A 14,898-nucleotide genomic window follows, 5' to 3' on the forward strand; every position below is an offset into this window, starting at 1 on the left:
TACACCTTATACACACAGCCTGAAGGTCATTTAATACAATATTTTAATAACTCTGTGTATTAAACAAAGTTTGTGTACATTGAGCCATCAGAAAACAAAGGTTTCACTATCTCGGTCTCACTCAAAAAATTTCCGTATTTCGGAATATTCCGTATTTCGGAATATTTGGATATGGGATACTCAACCTGTATAATCTTCCTGACAGATAAATCAGCCGTAATCCTCTGTATATAGCGTTGATACAAGGATTTAATAAACAAGATTACTGCCTTTTACAAACAGCAGTTTATTCTGCTCTTGAGGTGGATGTACTATTATTCCCACAACATAAATGAATTTAAAGTGAGCTAGGGAGTGTGTGGTCACATGACTGTACAGTAACTAAAGTTATGTAAAAGCAAAGTAACCAAACGTTTACTCACTTAGTTCAACTTTTTCCATGTTCTCCCTAAGTACAGCCAAGAGGAAGTGCTGCACACATTTACTGACTGTAATAGCTGTCTCCAAAGCATGCCATTGGTTTCTCAAACAAGATTGAGAGGCCAGTGAGCCATTAGAAAGCCTGTTCTATAGAATGCTGGGTGTTAACCTTTCACGTACCAGCAATGCTTCGTGTCTCAGAACTCTGTGGAGCACATTTTTTAATCAGCTAAAAATGCTGGTTACTCATTTAAAACAGATTGCAGATGTACAAGAGTCTACTATAATAGCCTGTGAAATTGCCCTTATTACACTTTAAAAGCTATATTTAATCTCTCCGGTATACTGATTGCTGCCAGTATTTTCCTATGCCAGTCACTGTACCAGTAGTGATGTCAGATAATATTATTTCACCTTGCCAGCAAGATAAATGTTATCCATTACTTCTTTTATTTTGCAAACCTTTTCATTTCAGTGGAAATCAATAGTAGGCAATTGCTGCGTTAGCATGAAGGAAGCATTTAAACCCAAAATATGACCTTTGTAATAGGGGAAGAGGGGGAAAAACTGCAACAAGTTAGCATCTGGAGCGTCGCTAATCACATCTGCATCCGTACCAAGGGGTCTATTCATGCAGCAGTGAAAAGCCCTGTTTTGTGTTAAACAGGGCTTTTCTCTGCTTACCGCAATTCACAGAGCGGGTTACCGTGGAGAAGTCTCTGACTTCTCCAGCGGTAGCCCCGCTCTGTGCCTGAATCGCATCACCATACCTTTGTATGGTAAGTGCGATTCATGAAGGTGCGGAAAGCTGTGCTTTCCGCTTCTCCATGGAGTTCAGGTTCGCCATCTGAGGACGGCGTAACCTGAACTGTGGTGCGGAGACATCAGGGAAGGGTTGATTCTATTTCGGAGTGGGAGAAGGGACCTTCTGACGTATCTAGGGGAGGAGACACGTCACCAGGGGGAGGAGCTACGGGCGAACAGGGTACCCGAAAAGTACCCTCGCGGGCTCGCTTCGCTCGCCACGCTTCGGGCTCGGTGGCTCGCTTCGCTCGCCACCTGATTACTAAAGGTAATAGTTGGTGGCGTGGATAGTAGAGGAACTATCCCGCTGGCGTAGCTCCTCCCCCTAGTGTCGTAACTCCTCCCCCAGACGGAAAAGGTCCCTTAGCCCACTTGATTCTAGCATCTACCATCAGGGAAGCTCAATGCTTCCCTGATCGCTGCTCTGCACCTCGCGCTGGCTCCGCCCCCCGACCTCCCAGCAACCACTGCGGCCGGCCGGGAGGTCAACATCCTGCGCATGCGCAAAGGGACCCGCCGCTGGACCCCGCGCATCGCTGGGAAGGACCGCTGGAGAAGACCTCACCGCAGGAGCCCCAGACACCGCAGCGCATCGTCGGAAGGGTAAGTATACATGAATTGCTACTTATCACAGCTATACATCGCATCGAAGCAATGCGATGTATAGTGATAAGTAGCAATTATGTTTTCATTTTCTGTATGAATAGACCCCCAAGGGAGACGTATCTTGCTTATCATGCAGGTGATATGGGATTTTGTTTGCCCATACATGCAACAACCTAAGGCCCAGATTTATCAAGCCTCGGAGAGTGATAAATTGCACAGTGATAAACTACGAACCAATCAGCTCCTGTCAATTGTCATATCATATAACATGGCAATTAGGAGCTAATTGGTTGGTACTTTATCACTGTGCAATTTATTACTCTCCAAGGCTTGATAATACTTGGTCCGAATTTGTTTCTACTGGGAGAAAATGGATGGAAGCTGAGGTTGCTTCCAGTTTCTAGTTGTAGGCATTTAGCTGCAGCCAAGGTATGATATACTCAGTTTGTTTGTTCTAAAGGTGAAAAAATCCAGGATGATGTGGAACATTGCAGTGCTGGTATACATAGCAACATTTTGGGAAGGGTCCAGTAGTTCTAGCCCAGCTTCCCAGGCCTCTGTTCCTTGCCCCATAGTGGCTGCACCCCTGCGTTATCAGTGTTTTTACCAATGGATCCAGGGGATTTGAGGGTAATTGTGTTTATTACGCATAGTTTAGAAGGTTGTGTACTGTATCCCTCAGATAGATGATATTGTGTGGTTGAGTGCCCACCTATGGACACATACATTTTACTAGGTTTACCTGGGGTATAATGACATCTAGAGTAAGCTTATACATTGTTTCTTTGATTTGAGATTGTTGGAAATACATATCTCCCTATCTACAGTATGAAGGAACAAGCTATGAAACATTAATTGGATTTATCCCTGAGGAGTCTATTTATCTTTCAATATTTGCTGCATATTCCCCCAAAACACCTGTTTACGGGGGATACTCACGGATATTAAATATCACCCCAAAGTATGAAGGGGATATCTGCTGCAGTCAGTGGCAAACGCAGGATTTCTAGAGGGGGGTTTCCAAATGCATTCCACAATATACCACTTTGCAGAATATTGGTGCAAGTTCGGGAGTCTGGGAGAGCAGTAGAGGAACCTAGTAACGACCCTGGATATTAATGTAAACATTGTTTTTTTTTATACACTGGATACTGCATGGAATACAGTATTAATATTTAACCCACTATAGATGTTCTATAGTATAGGCTGTATCAAACATATTTAAATAATAAATAAAAACACAAACATACAGCAATAGAATCAGTTTTGCACTTTCTAAGCACACATTCTCCCACCTCATGGTACGGCTCCTGTCTCTTCTTCCTGGTAGCTACTCTCTGGTCCAGTGCATTGATTGAGGACTCAGATCCAAACACACAGCAAACTTGGTAAAGGAAGCTGCTAGCAGTATTTCTGTTCTGTCCCTTAAACGGCATGTTGTAGTGGCAGCTCTGGTAATCATATTATATGTAATTGATAATTTGAGCCACTTGCCAAGAGGAGGGGGGTTTCCAGGCAACCGGACCCCCCCCCCCCCCCCCCTGCGTTTGCCTATGGCTGCAGTCCCTCCATTTCCAACAGCAGCTGCAGCCTTCATAGGTTTCTAAGGGGTCTGCAAAGCTGTCAGATTTACCAAGCTCCAGAATACAAAGCATTCTGGAGTTTAACCACTGCAGCCAACGCCATCTTACGCTGCATTAGCCACTGTAGCCTATGGGCTACACATCGCAAAAATTACACAGGGAGAGGGTACCTCAGGATTCCACCTAGGCAATGGCTTCTGCACATGTGTGGTCAGTAGAGAGCGCATGCACAGGAGTCTCAGAGGAGTGAAGAGACTGCTGATGTGGTTACTTCACTCCGAATACATCGCAGAGATGGCTCCTGTCGGAGCCCAGTCCCTGGATATATTTGATACATTCGGGCAAGAAGAAATTACAATTACAGGTTTGATAATTGATACCTATACATCTGAGAATACTGTCCATTGTAAACATGGGACAGCTTATTTAAGAGGGCTCACGGTGGCATATGTAGTTCATTGCGGCTAGAATGGAGCTACCAACCAATCAGTTCTACTGTGCTGTATAGTTGGGGGGCAGTTAACTAACTGACAGCCGGGTTACCGGTGGTTGCTGTACCGATGCCAGCTTCTTGAAGTAGGACGCTATCCCAGCGTCTACAGACCGACGCTAGGTGGAATGCTGGCGTCACAATACCGACAGCTGGCATCCCGAACGTCCTGCTGCACGTGCGCGCGGGGAAGGGGGGGGGGGTGCAGGGAAGGTTAGGGACCAGGAAGGGAGGGTTAGGGTTGGGCACCTAGCGGGGAGGGTTAGGTTTAGGCAGCAGGGGAAGGAAGGGTTAGGGTTAGGCACCAATCAGGGAGGGTAAGGGTTAGGCACCACCGGGGAGGGATAGGGTTAGGCACCCACAACGGAGGGTTAGGGTAGGGAAAGGGTGAGAGTTAGGGGTCTTACTGGGGACTGTTGGGATTATGATGGACGGGTTGCCAATGTCGGTATACTGACCACCAGCATCCCGTCCATCGGTATATCATACTGATCCCGTATAGTTTCCGACAAACCTCTTTTCCTATATGGCATGTCATGCTGGGGCTTGTAGTACTACAGTCACCAAAATGTTTTGGCAGCTATGGATATGCTCATGCTTGTAGTCCTGAAAATACCAGCATACATTTTGTTGCAACTTCCAGAACTTGCTGGGACTGGTAGTGTCACACACATAACACTGATTCTTTACATTTAAGTCTTTATTGTGCCACTAGCCACCGAGCATGGGTGCTGGGAAGAGACTGGCACTGTGTCACATTATAATAGAGGGACCCCATGATGTAGATTTCCTATTACTTTGATTTCACCTTAGTACACATTGTTTAAAAAGCTATGTCAAACACGAGTATCAACAAAATGCATTGATCATTTCTTCAATTAATATATCCTATCTTGCACAACTTCTAGATAATAAGCCTCTTATTGTCAAAAATAATTTGCTTCAACGGAATACAATGACAACCTCTTCCCTGAACAAATGTCTTTGTCTGGGAAGATTGTTCCAGAGACATTAAATGCCTACACTATGTAAACTGTACTCCTACTTGTCCTGGACATCAGTAAACTATTTATTGGCATTTTGTACAATGCTCTCTCTTTATTCTGTGACTGTGCCTGGTTCTAGAAGACGAAATAGAGATGGATGTAGTCAAAGGTTTTTAGATTGCTTTTACAAGTGCACAAGAACAACTATAAGTACTCTGAGTCCTATTGAAGAAAGAATGGTAAATAAATACAATTATTATTATTATTATATAACGCAGAGCATTAAAAAACTGGCAACTGGCAGCATTAGCTATGGATGCTATATTACAAAAATATCAAACTACCTTTCCCATGCAAAGTGTAGAGTTCTACAAAGAAATACTGATCAAACGACAGACACATTGGGCCTGATGGAGAGTAGCAGGCAAATCCCATGGTTTGTGTACTTCTCCGATTGTTGTGGGTTTTTGCAGGAGCAGAATGGATCCTGTGTTGTTGCTCTTAGTTCCCCCAAGCCACAGCCATTTGGGGAGGAGCAGAGGTGTGATTGGCCTGCATTCCCAGAAGCGGGGGGTGTAGCCCTCATTTTCTGAGAGTGCGGAGGCCAGGATCTGCATCGGAGGATGCAGATTTCAGCTATCTCCAATAGCCGATGCTGGAAACTGATAGTCGCGATGGTGATTCAGTGCTGGCAGAGGAGGATTTACCACAAGGCAACCAAGGAAACTGCTTAGGGCCCTGTAGGTCCCAGGGGGCTGTATAAAAGGCATTTCTGGTGGACCACGAGCTTCATCGAAATTGTCAGAGAGCTGGGCTGTCTGAATACTCCCGGCAGGCTGTCAGTGGATAAACAGCTGTTGGGTGCAGGCTCCAGCACATGCCTGTGTCTCCAGTCCTGCAATACTGTGCGTGTGACCAGTCATGACACTCGTGTGTATGACGTCAGATGCTTAGAGATCGGAGCCGGAATGTGCACAGAAAAAAAGTGTACTTCGCAGTCTTTCTCTTGCGTCCTAGAGGATACTGAGGTTCTATTTAGTACCATGGGGGTATAGACGGGTCCACTAGGAGCCATGGGCACTTTAAGAATTTGATAGTGTGGGCTGGCTCTTCCCTCTATGCCCCTCCTACCAGACTCACTTTAGAAAATGTGCCTGGAGGAGCCGGTCACGCTGATGGAAGCTCCTGAAGAGTTTTCTGCATTTATTTTATACGTTTGTTATTTTTTTGGGGGGGGAACTGCCCAACCTCTTGAAGGGCTAATGGTCCCGTTCCCTGCTGACAAGACACTGAGCTCCTGAGGGAACTATTCGCAAGCCCCACCACGGCGAGCGTACATTCCCACAGCACGCCGCCACCCCTAACAGAGCCAGAGGAAAGAAGAGTGGTGAGTACTAAGCCGGCATCCCAGTTAGCAGGGCGCAGGCCATTATGGCGGCATGAGGGTACGGAGACGCATGGCTTCAAACCAGGGCGGAATGCGTCTCCAGACACAGTACACAGCTGCGTCTCAGTACCCTGTACACAGTAACCACACTGGCAAAAACAGCCTTAAAACGTTTTTCTTTCCATTTTAAGCACCAGATTACCTCAGCCTATCTAAAAAAGCGGGAAGACCGCGCGCCACTGAAGGGGCGGGGCTTCACTATGACAGGATCCAGCAGCTCACCAGTGCCATTTTCCCTCTGCAGTGGACACAGACGCTGACTGACAGGGACACGCAGCTCCTCCGGAGTGACTCCAGATTACCTCAGCGGTATCAAGGGATCATAGCAGGGGGGGAGCGATTATTAGTGTACTAAGTCCCCTATCAGGGCACTTAGTCTGCGACCCGGCTAAGCTTAGCATTAGCGATAAGGGTGCGGTGGGGGCTGGCTCCAAACAACTCTGTGTCTCCCTGAAAGGCTCTTTGTGGGTTACTTGTGCTTAACCTTTTCTTGTGTGTGCTGTCACATTTACATTATGTCAGACAAAGAGTGCGTTTCTTGTACAGCGGAGTGTTCCGTTTCACCAGGGGGCTCACTATTGGGTACTCAGGGCAGTGCACCTTCCCAGAATAGCGGGCTGAACTGGAGTGGGTTAATTCCCTTAAGGCAGGGCTGGCCAAACCGGTCCTCGAGATCTACCAACAGTTCATGTTTTCCGGCCTCCTGGAGACCTGTAGAACTGTCAGTTAGGAATGAATGCAGCACATCTTAATTAGTAATGACTACACCTGTGCACTAGCCAGGTGGTCTGGAAAATGTGAACTGTTGGTAGATCTTGAGGACCGGTTTGGCCAGCTCTGCCTTAAGGGAATGATCTCCAATATTTCTACGAAATTGTCCTGCAATGAGAAAGAGACGCAATACTTAAGACAGACTGTGGATGAGTTTATGAACAGAGATTCAGTCCCCAATCCAGCGTCTCAATCCCCTCCCATTTGTCCGTAAAAACGATCTCTGGCCCATATCCTGCAGTCTGACTCTGACGCTGACAGGTCAGAGTTGGAGGAAGGTGAGGTGGATTTGGAGGGGGGTGGGGGGGATGCCGCTCTGTCACAGGGAATAGAGGCTTTTATAGAGGCTATCAGAGATGTTCTACATTTCTCTTACGTCCTAGAGGATGCTGGGGTCCACATTAGTACCATGGGGTATAGACGGGTCCACCAGGAGCCATTGGCACTTTAAGAGTTTGAGCGTGTGTGCTGGCTCCTCTCTCTATGCCCCTCCTACCAGACTCAGTTTAGAAAATGTGCCCGGAGGAGCCGGTCACAGCTAGGGGAGCTCTCCTGAGTTTTTCTGGAAAAAAGTTTTTTTAGAGTTTATTATTTTACAGGGAGACTGCTGGCAACAGCCTCCCTGCAGCGAGGGACTGAGGGGGGGGGGAGCAGTGTCCGCCCTGCGGGGTCTGAGCCACTGTCTCCGCTGACTGGGCACTGAGCTCCAGAGGGGTCTGATTGTTCTCCGCCACAGGGGACCGCTCGCCCCAGCAGCATGCCGCCACCCCCTTGCAGAGCTGAAGAATCGGTGGCGAGTGAGACACCGACCCCCCCTAGCAAGCGGGGGGTCGGTGTGAAGATGGCAGCATCAGGGTAGGAGCGCAGTATTAACAGCGCTCCGGGGATGGCTCAGCGGTACATGGTGCGGCGCTATGAGGGGCGCACTGAGCCAGCGCAACACCCTACACTGGTCCAGAAGCCTGTCGAGGTCCCCGGATCTCAGCCAGCACTAAATCCTCAGGCCAGTATAATCTGATGAAGAGCGGGAAGACAACGCCAGTAAGGGGGCGGAGCTTCTCCTCAGAGCGGACCCAGCAGCGTTCAGCGCCATTTTCTTGCCTGCACAGCGCTGACAAGGAGAATCAGGTCCTTCCACAGCAACTCCAGCTATCTACAAATGGTACCAGGGGGTTGTAGAAGGCGGGGGGAAGGCTGCAATACGACTGTGTATCCTATTAAGGTACACAGTCAGCGCTGATAGGGTGTCTCCCTTTGGTATAAAAGCGCTGTGTGTGGGTTGGCTCCAATCTCTGTGTCTCTCTAGCCATTCTTGGGGTGGAAACTCTGTCTGCCCTCCCCTGTATGTGTGTGGAGAGTTTGGTGGTCTCAGGATAGCACTGGTTTAGCACAGCAAGGGAGCCTGAGTGTTTTTCCTCTATCATATCTTGGATTTCTCAGATTTCTGACAGGGTTGCAAGCAGAGGCGTCACTAGGGTTGGTGTCACCCGGTATGGCAACTTATGGTGTCACCCCCATGGACCTCCTTCCGTATTACACTGTGTGTGTGTGTGTGTGTGTGTGTGTGTGTGTGTGTGTGTGTGTGTGTGTGTGTGTTTGTTTGTGCGTCTATATATAATTTGGCACTCCAAGCACTTCTTAAAAAGAATTTAAACAAGGAGTGTCGGCCACACAAGTTTCATATATATATATATATATATATACATATATATCTCTTCGGGAAAGGGGGCATAGCCACTCAAAAGGGGGCATGTCCTTTAGTGTAGTTTACCACACTACATACCCCTTATACACATTATGCACCACAATAGTAGGACCCCTTATACTGGTGCCCCTTTCACATTATACCACAAAGTATGAACCGAAATTCACATTATAGCATATGGTATGAACCAAAATTCACATTATACCACAAAGTATGAGCCGAAATTCACATTATAGCACACGGTATGAGCCGAAATTCACATTATAGCACATGGTATGAGCCAAAATTCACATTAAAGCACATGGTATGAGCTGAAATTCACATTATAGCACACGGAATGAGCCGAAACGCCTATTATAGCACACGGTAGCCGAAATTAACATTATAGCACACGGTATGAGCCGAAATTCACATTATAGCACACGGTATGAGCGAAATTCACACTATAGAATACAGTATGAGCCAAAATTCACATTATAGCACACGGTATGAGCCGAAATTCACATTATAGCACACGGTATGAGCCGAAATTCACACTATAGAATACAGTATGAGCCAAAATTCACATTATAGCACACGGTATGGGCCGAAATTCACATTATAGAATACAGTATGAGCGAAAATTCACATTTTAGCACACAGAATGAGCCGAAATTCACATTATACCAAGCGGAATGAGACAAAATTCAGGGAGAGTGACAGCAGGGACAGGGAGAGTGACAGAGGGACAGGGAAAGTGACATCAGGGACATAGGGACAGGGAGAGTGACAGCAAAGACATAGGGACAGGGAGAGTGACAGAGAGAGGACCAGCAAGGGCATACAGTAGGGACTAGGGAGAGAGAACGGCAGCAGGGTAAGATTACCTATTTAGCAGCCGGAGCGGAGGATGATGTGGTCTGCAGTGCATGAGGAGGCTGTGGTCGGCAGGGGGCGGAGGAGGCTATGGGCAGAGAAGGACTGAGGGTGGCTGGGGAGGCTGAGGGTGGCGGCTGTGCAGCGGAGGAGGCAGAGGGCGGCAGCAGTGCAACGGAGGAGGCTGTGGTCGGCGGCCTTTGGTGGTGCGGCACTGTCTTCTATGACCCGGCGCTACTATTTCCAATCTGCCGTGGACCGGCAGCCAATGACTGGCTGCTGGTCCGCGGCAGATTGGATAGGAGTAATAGGAAATGTTTGGTTACACAACAAAGTTGCATTATTTGAGGCAAGAACACATGGACTGACTACTAATACAAGAGTGCCGAATCAGCTGCTCACGACACACATATATATCTCTCTATACATACACACATGTACATACACAATGCATACACACACATATATATATATATATATATATATAGATCTGCACACACACACATCATCGCCCCCCCCCCCCCCCCCCTTACCCCTCATCATACTTTTCATGGCGACTGGAATGGCTGGCTCCCACTGTAAAGGATATAAGGTTCCTCCCAGGCTGCTCTTTTGCTCCAGCACATCCTGAGTCTGTCTCCACAGATCCTGTCCCTCCTCCCAGGCAGCATTCAGCGTGCACCAGCAAGGAGAGAGGCAGCTGCTGCGGAGAGGGGAGGGTGGCCCTTCCTCCCCTCTCCCCCTGGTTGGGACACTGACTGGCGGCGGGCGCAGCGCTGACGGCGGCAATACAGTGAGTCAGTGTGACTCAATGTAATGCCGGCGGCTGTGGGCCCCTTGACAGCGGCGGGCTTCGGTGCAATGCACCGCTGCTAGTTCCGCCGCTCTGTCTCGCCTCTCACGTTAATTTAATGGGATGCGGGTGCGCGGCTCAATTTAACGGGATGCAGGTGCGCGGCTCTATTTGGTGTCACCCCATTGAAGGGTGACACCCGGGTGCGGCCCGCACCCTCCGCACCCCCCTCATGACGCCACTGGTTGCAAGTAATTAATCTGCAACTCAGGTATTACAGAACTCTATGGCAAACATGCGCTTGTATATGTCACGCAGGATGACACGGATACCGATTCTGACACCTCAGACGGTGATGGGGAAGTGTTGCGGGGGTCTGCATCTCTTGCAAAGGGAGTGCAATTGATGATAGAGGCTATCAGGGACGTGTTACATATTAATGATACCACAACTGAGCAGGTTGAGGAGGCTTTTTTCACTGAAAATAAAAAAGCCTCACTAACCTTCCCTGTGTCAAAGGAATTGAATGCTATATTTGAGAAAGCATGGGAAAACCCAGAGAAAATATCCAGATCCCTAAAAGGGTACAGGTGGCGTTTCCTTTCCCTGAGGAGGATAGGAAAAAATGGGAAAACCCACCAATTGTTGATGCATCTGTGTCCAGACTGTCTAAGAAGGTGGTTTTACCTGTTCCAGGATCTACCGCCTTAAAGGAGCCGGCTGATCGAAAAATTGATAACACACTTAAATCAATGTACACAGCTTCAGGGGCCATATTACGTACCACTATTGCTAGTGCATGGATTGCAAAGGCGATAGTAAAGCGGTCGGCTACCTTACTAGAGGATTTGGATACGATGGATAAATGTGATGTTGAATTATTTTTACGTAACATTCACGATGCAGCAGGTTTTATGGTAAAATCCATGAAGGACCTGGGTTCCATGGCTGCAGGAATCTCTTCCATGTCTGTTTCAGCTCGTCAGGGACTGTGGCTGCGCCAGTGGTCGGCCGACGCGGAATCCAGAAAGAGTGTGGAGTCCCTACCCTATGCAGGTCAGGCTGTCTTTGGGGAAGCTTTAGACACATGGATATCCACGGCTACAGCGGGTAAGTCTCCGTTTCTTTCCTCAGCTGCACCTGCTCCGAAGAAATCCTTCTCTTCATCAGCAACACAGTCCTTTCGACCTAACAAGCCTAGAAAGGCCAGACCGTCCAATACCTTCTTTAGGGGAGGTCGAGTTAAGTCCAAGAAACCTGCCACTGCAGGTTCCCAGGAACAAAAGCCTGCCTCAGGTATGCCAAAGTCCGCCGCATGATGGTGGACCGCGCGGCCTGGAGGTGGGGCCAGTGGGAGCGAGACTCAGAAAATTCAGTCAAGCCTGGGTATCGTCCGGCCTGGATCCCTGGGTGATAGATATTGTATCCCAGGGATACAGGCTAGAATTTCAAAGTCTCCCTCCTCATCATTTTTTCAAATCAGGTTTACCAGCTCTGTTGGCAGACAGCACTGTCCTACGGGAAGCTGTCCAAAAGTTGGTGGAGGCACAGGTCATTGTGCCAGTTCCTCCTCATTCGCAAACCACAGGTTACTATTCGAACCTTTTCGTGGTACTGAAACCGGATGGTTTGGTCAGGCCCATTCTGAACCTAAAATCATTGAACCCCTTTCTAAGGGAGATCAAGTTCAAAATGGAATCTCTCAGGGCGGTGATATCAGGTCTGGAAGAGGGGGGATTCCTGGTATCCCTGGATATCAAGGATGCGTACCTCCACATTCCGATCTGGCTGCCGCATCAGGCTAATCTCTGTTTCACATTACTGGACTGTCATTTCCAGTTCCAGGCCCCTGCCATTCGGCCTCTCCACAGCACCGAGGGTGTTTACCAAGGTGATGGCAGAGATGATGGTTCTCCTCAGCAAACAAGGGGTGAACATCATTCCATATCTGGACGATCTGCTAATAAAGGCATCATCCAAGGAGAAGCTGCTGCAGTCCATTGTTCTCACAACCCGCCTCCTCAAGATCCACGGTTGGATTCTGAACCTTCCAAAGTCCCATTTGGAACCAACCCTGAGGTTGTCCCTTCTGGGAATGATCCTAAACACAGAAGTGCAGAGGGTGTTTCTTCCACAGGAAAAGGCGTTGGTGATACAAACAATGGTCCAGGATGTCCTGAGGCCAGCCCGGGTGTCGGTTCATCAATACATTCGCCTCTTGGGGAAGATGGTGGCCTCTTACGAGGCTCTCCAGTACGGGAGGTTCCACGCTCGGGCCTTCCAACTGGATCTCCTGGACAAGTAGTCAGGATCTCATCTCCACATGTACCAGAGAATACGTCTGTCGCCGAAGGCCAGGATTTCACTACTCTGGTGGCTACAATTACCTGACCTTCTGGAGGGCCGCAGGTTCGATATTCAGGAATGGGTCCTTCTAACCACGGATGCGAGCCTTCGGGGCTGGGGAGCAGTCACTCAAGAAGTAACTTTCCAAGGAAGGTGGTCAAGTCTGGAAGCCAGTCTGCCCATCAACATCCTGGAACTAAGAGCCATCTACAGTGGTCTTCTTCAGGCGGCCCATCTTCTAAGAAATTGTGCCATTCAAGTACAGTCGGACAATGTAACAACAGTGGCTTGCATAAACCGACAGGGCGGAATGAAAAGCAGAGCTGCAATGTCAGAGGTGACAAGAATCATCCTCTGGGCGGAAAAACACACGTTGGCGTTCTCTGCAATCTTCATTCCTGGAGTAGACAACTGGGAGGCAGACTTCCTCAGCAGACACGTGTCACAACTGAGGGCCTGAGCTGACGGGAGGCAGCCTCAGTTGTAGGGGCTGAGATGTACCGGAACCTGGGAGGTTGTATCAGACCCCTGGACATGTAAGTAACATGAATAATAACTGCCCGAAGGCGTGACCACGACAACTTGGATAAAAGTCAATGATGTTTATTATGACAACTCCGCAACACAGCAGCAGTAAAAGAAAACGTAAAAGTCAGCAAAGAATAAATACAGTTCCTGGGTACTACAGGATGGCAGGAGCCACAGGGCACTGGTAGTGTGAGATAGTTCTTATGATCTTCTAGATGGAAAGTCCTTACCAGGCCCGACTGTAGCAATGGAGATAACCCAGGATTGTGCCAGCTGGTGTTCCAGGAAAAGCTGGGTTGCTGAAGATAAAACAGCTGCTGTGGATACTGGCTGGAACCAGACTGTTGTTAGCACGGAGTGGATACTGGCTGGAACCAGTTAAATAATAAATGAACTTGGGAGCGATGAAATATGAACTGAAATGTAGAACTTGAGAGCGGAGAAATAATAATACCGGTGGAGAGTGGTAAAGTGTAGAAAGGACACCGGCCCTTTAAGGGAAGCTGTACTCTGCTGGAAGCTGAGCTGGAAGCAGGTAATGTTGTAGCTGGAAACAGATGAATCCACAATGGATTGGAGAGTCAGGCTACACCGCAGGTGGAATGCTGGTGCGGGTCTCTATGGTGGAAGTCTTGAAACAGGAGCTGGAACCTGGAAGACAATCACAGGAGAGAGACAAACAGGAACTAGGTTTGACAACCAAAGCACTGACGCCTTCCTTGCTCAGGCACAGTGTATTTATACCTGCAGCAAGGAAGGGATTGGCTAGGCAATTATGCAGATTATCAATACTGAGAACAGATTGGTGGAAATGATCAGCTGACAGAATCCAAGATGGCTGCGCCCATGCAGACACTTGGAGGGAAGTTTGGTTTGTAATCCATGTGGTAATGAAAACAGTAATGGCGGCGCCGGCCACCGGAGACAGGAGGCGCCAGGCTGACAGATGCACATCCAACCACGCGGACACAGCGGAGGCCGCGGCTGACGTAATCGCCACTCAGACACTCTGCATGCAGAAGTTCAGGGACGGCGGCGGAGGCCGCGGGAGACGCCATGCCAGGTGTAATATGGCGTTTACTGTGACAGCGTCCCAGAGTGACAGGAGAGGATACAGGAATGTACACATCAGGATAACAGATGGGATCCGGTCCTGGAGCGCTGAGCCAGCCTTAGGAGGCATCTGATGGGTAAGAAATGGCGTCCAGATACCCGGATCGTGACAACACGATCTCCATCCAGGGGAGTGAGGTCTCCATCCGGAGGTGTTCAAGGAAATAACAGACCTTTGTTACCCCAAATAGACATGATGGCCTCTCATCTCAACAGGAAGCTTTGACGCTATTGTTCCAGGTCAAGGGACCCACAAGCAGTGGTGTCTCCCTGGGTGTTCCAGTCGGTGTACGTGTTTCCACCACTCCCACTCACTCCAAGAGTTCTAAAGCTCGTAAGAAGAACAAGAGTTCAAGCGATCCTCATTGCTCCAGACTGGCCAAGAAGGGCTTGGTACGCGGACCTTCTGAATCACTTGCAGGAAGAGCCGAGGCCTCTTCCTCTTCGGGAG

The 14,898-nt window shown here is 48.6% G+C and overlaps 1 protein-coding gene across 3 annotated transcripts in view; it reads right to left on the bottom strand.

Moving 5' to 3' along the window:
- The window catches only part of DAO (D-amino acid oxidase), a 261,261-nt gene that overhangs the window by 208,226 nt on the left and 38,137 nt on the right, over positions 1-14,898 (bottom strand). The window contains exon 1 of one of the 3 annotated variants that reach the window (XM_063913264.1): positions 423-485. The exons of the other annotated variants lie outside the window; for them this stretch is intronic. The gene's annotated coding sequence lies outside the window, so the exon portion shown is untranslated. Of the gene's footprint in view, positions 1-422; positions 486-14,898 lie in introns of those variants that run through there. 3 annotated transcript variants of the gene reach the window in all.

Source organism: Pseudophryne corroboree, chromosome 1 (genome assembly GCF_028390025.1).
Source record: "Pseudophryne corroboree isolate aPseCor3 chromosome 1, aPseCor3.hap2, whole genome shotgun sequence".
NCBI lineage: Eukaryota > Metazoa > Chordata > Amphibia > Anura > Myobatrachidae > Pseudophryne > Pseudophryne corroboree.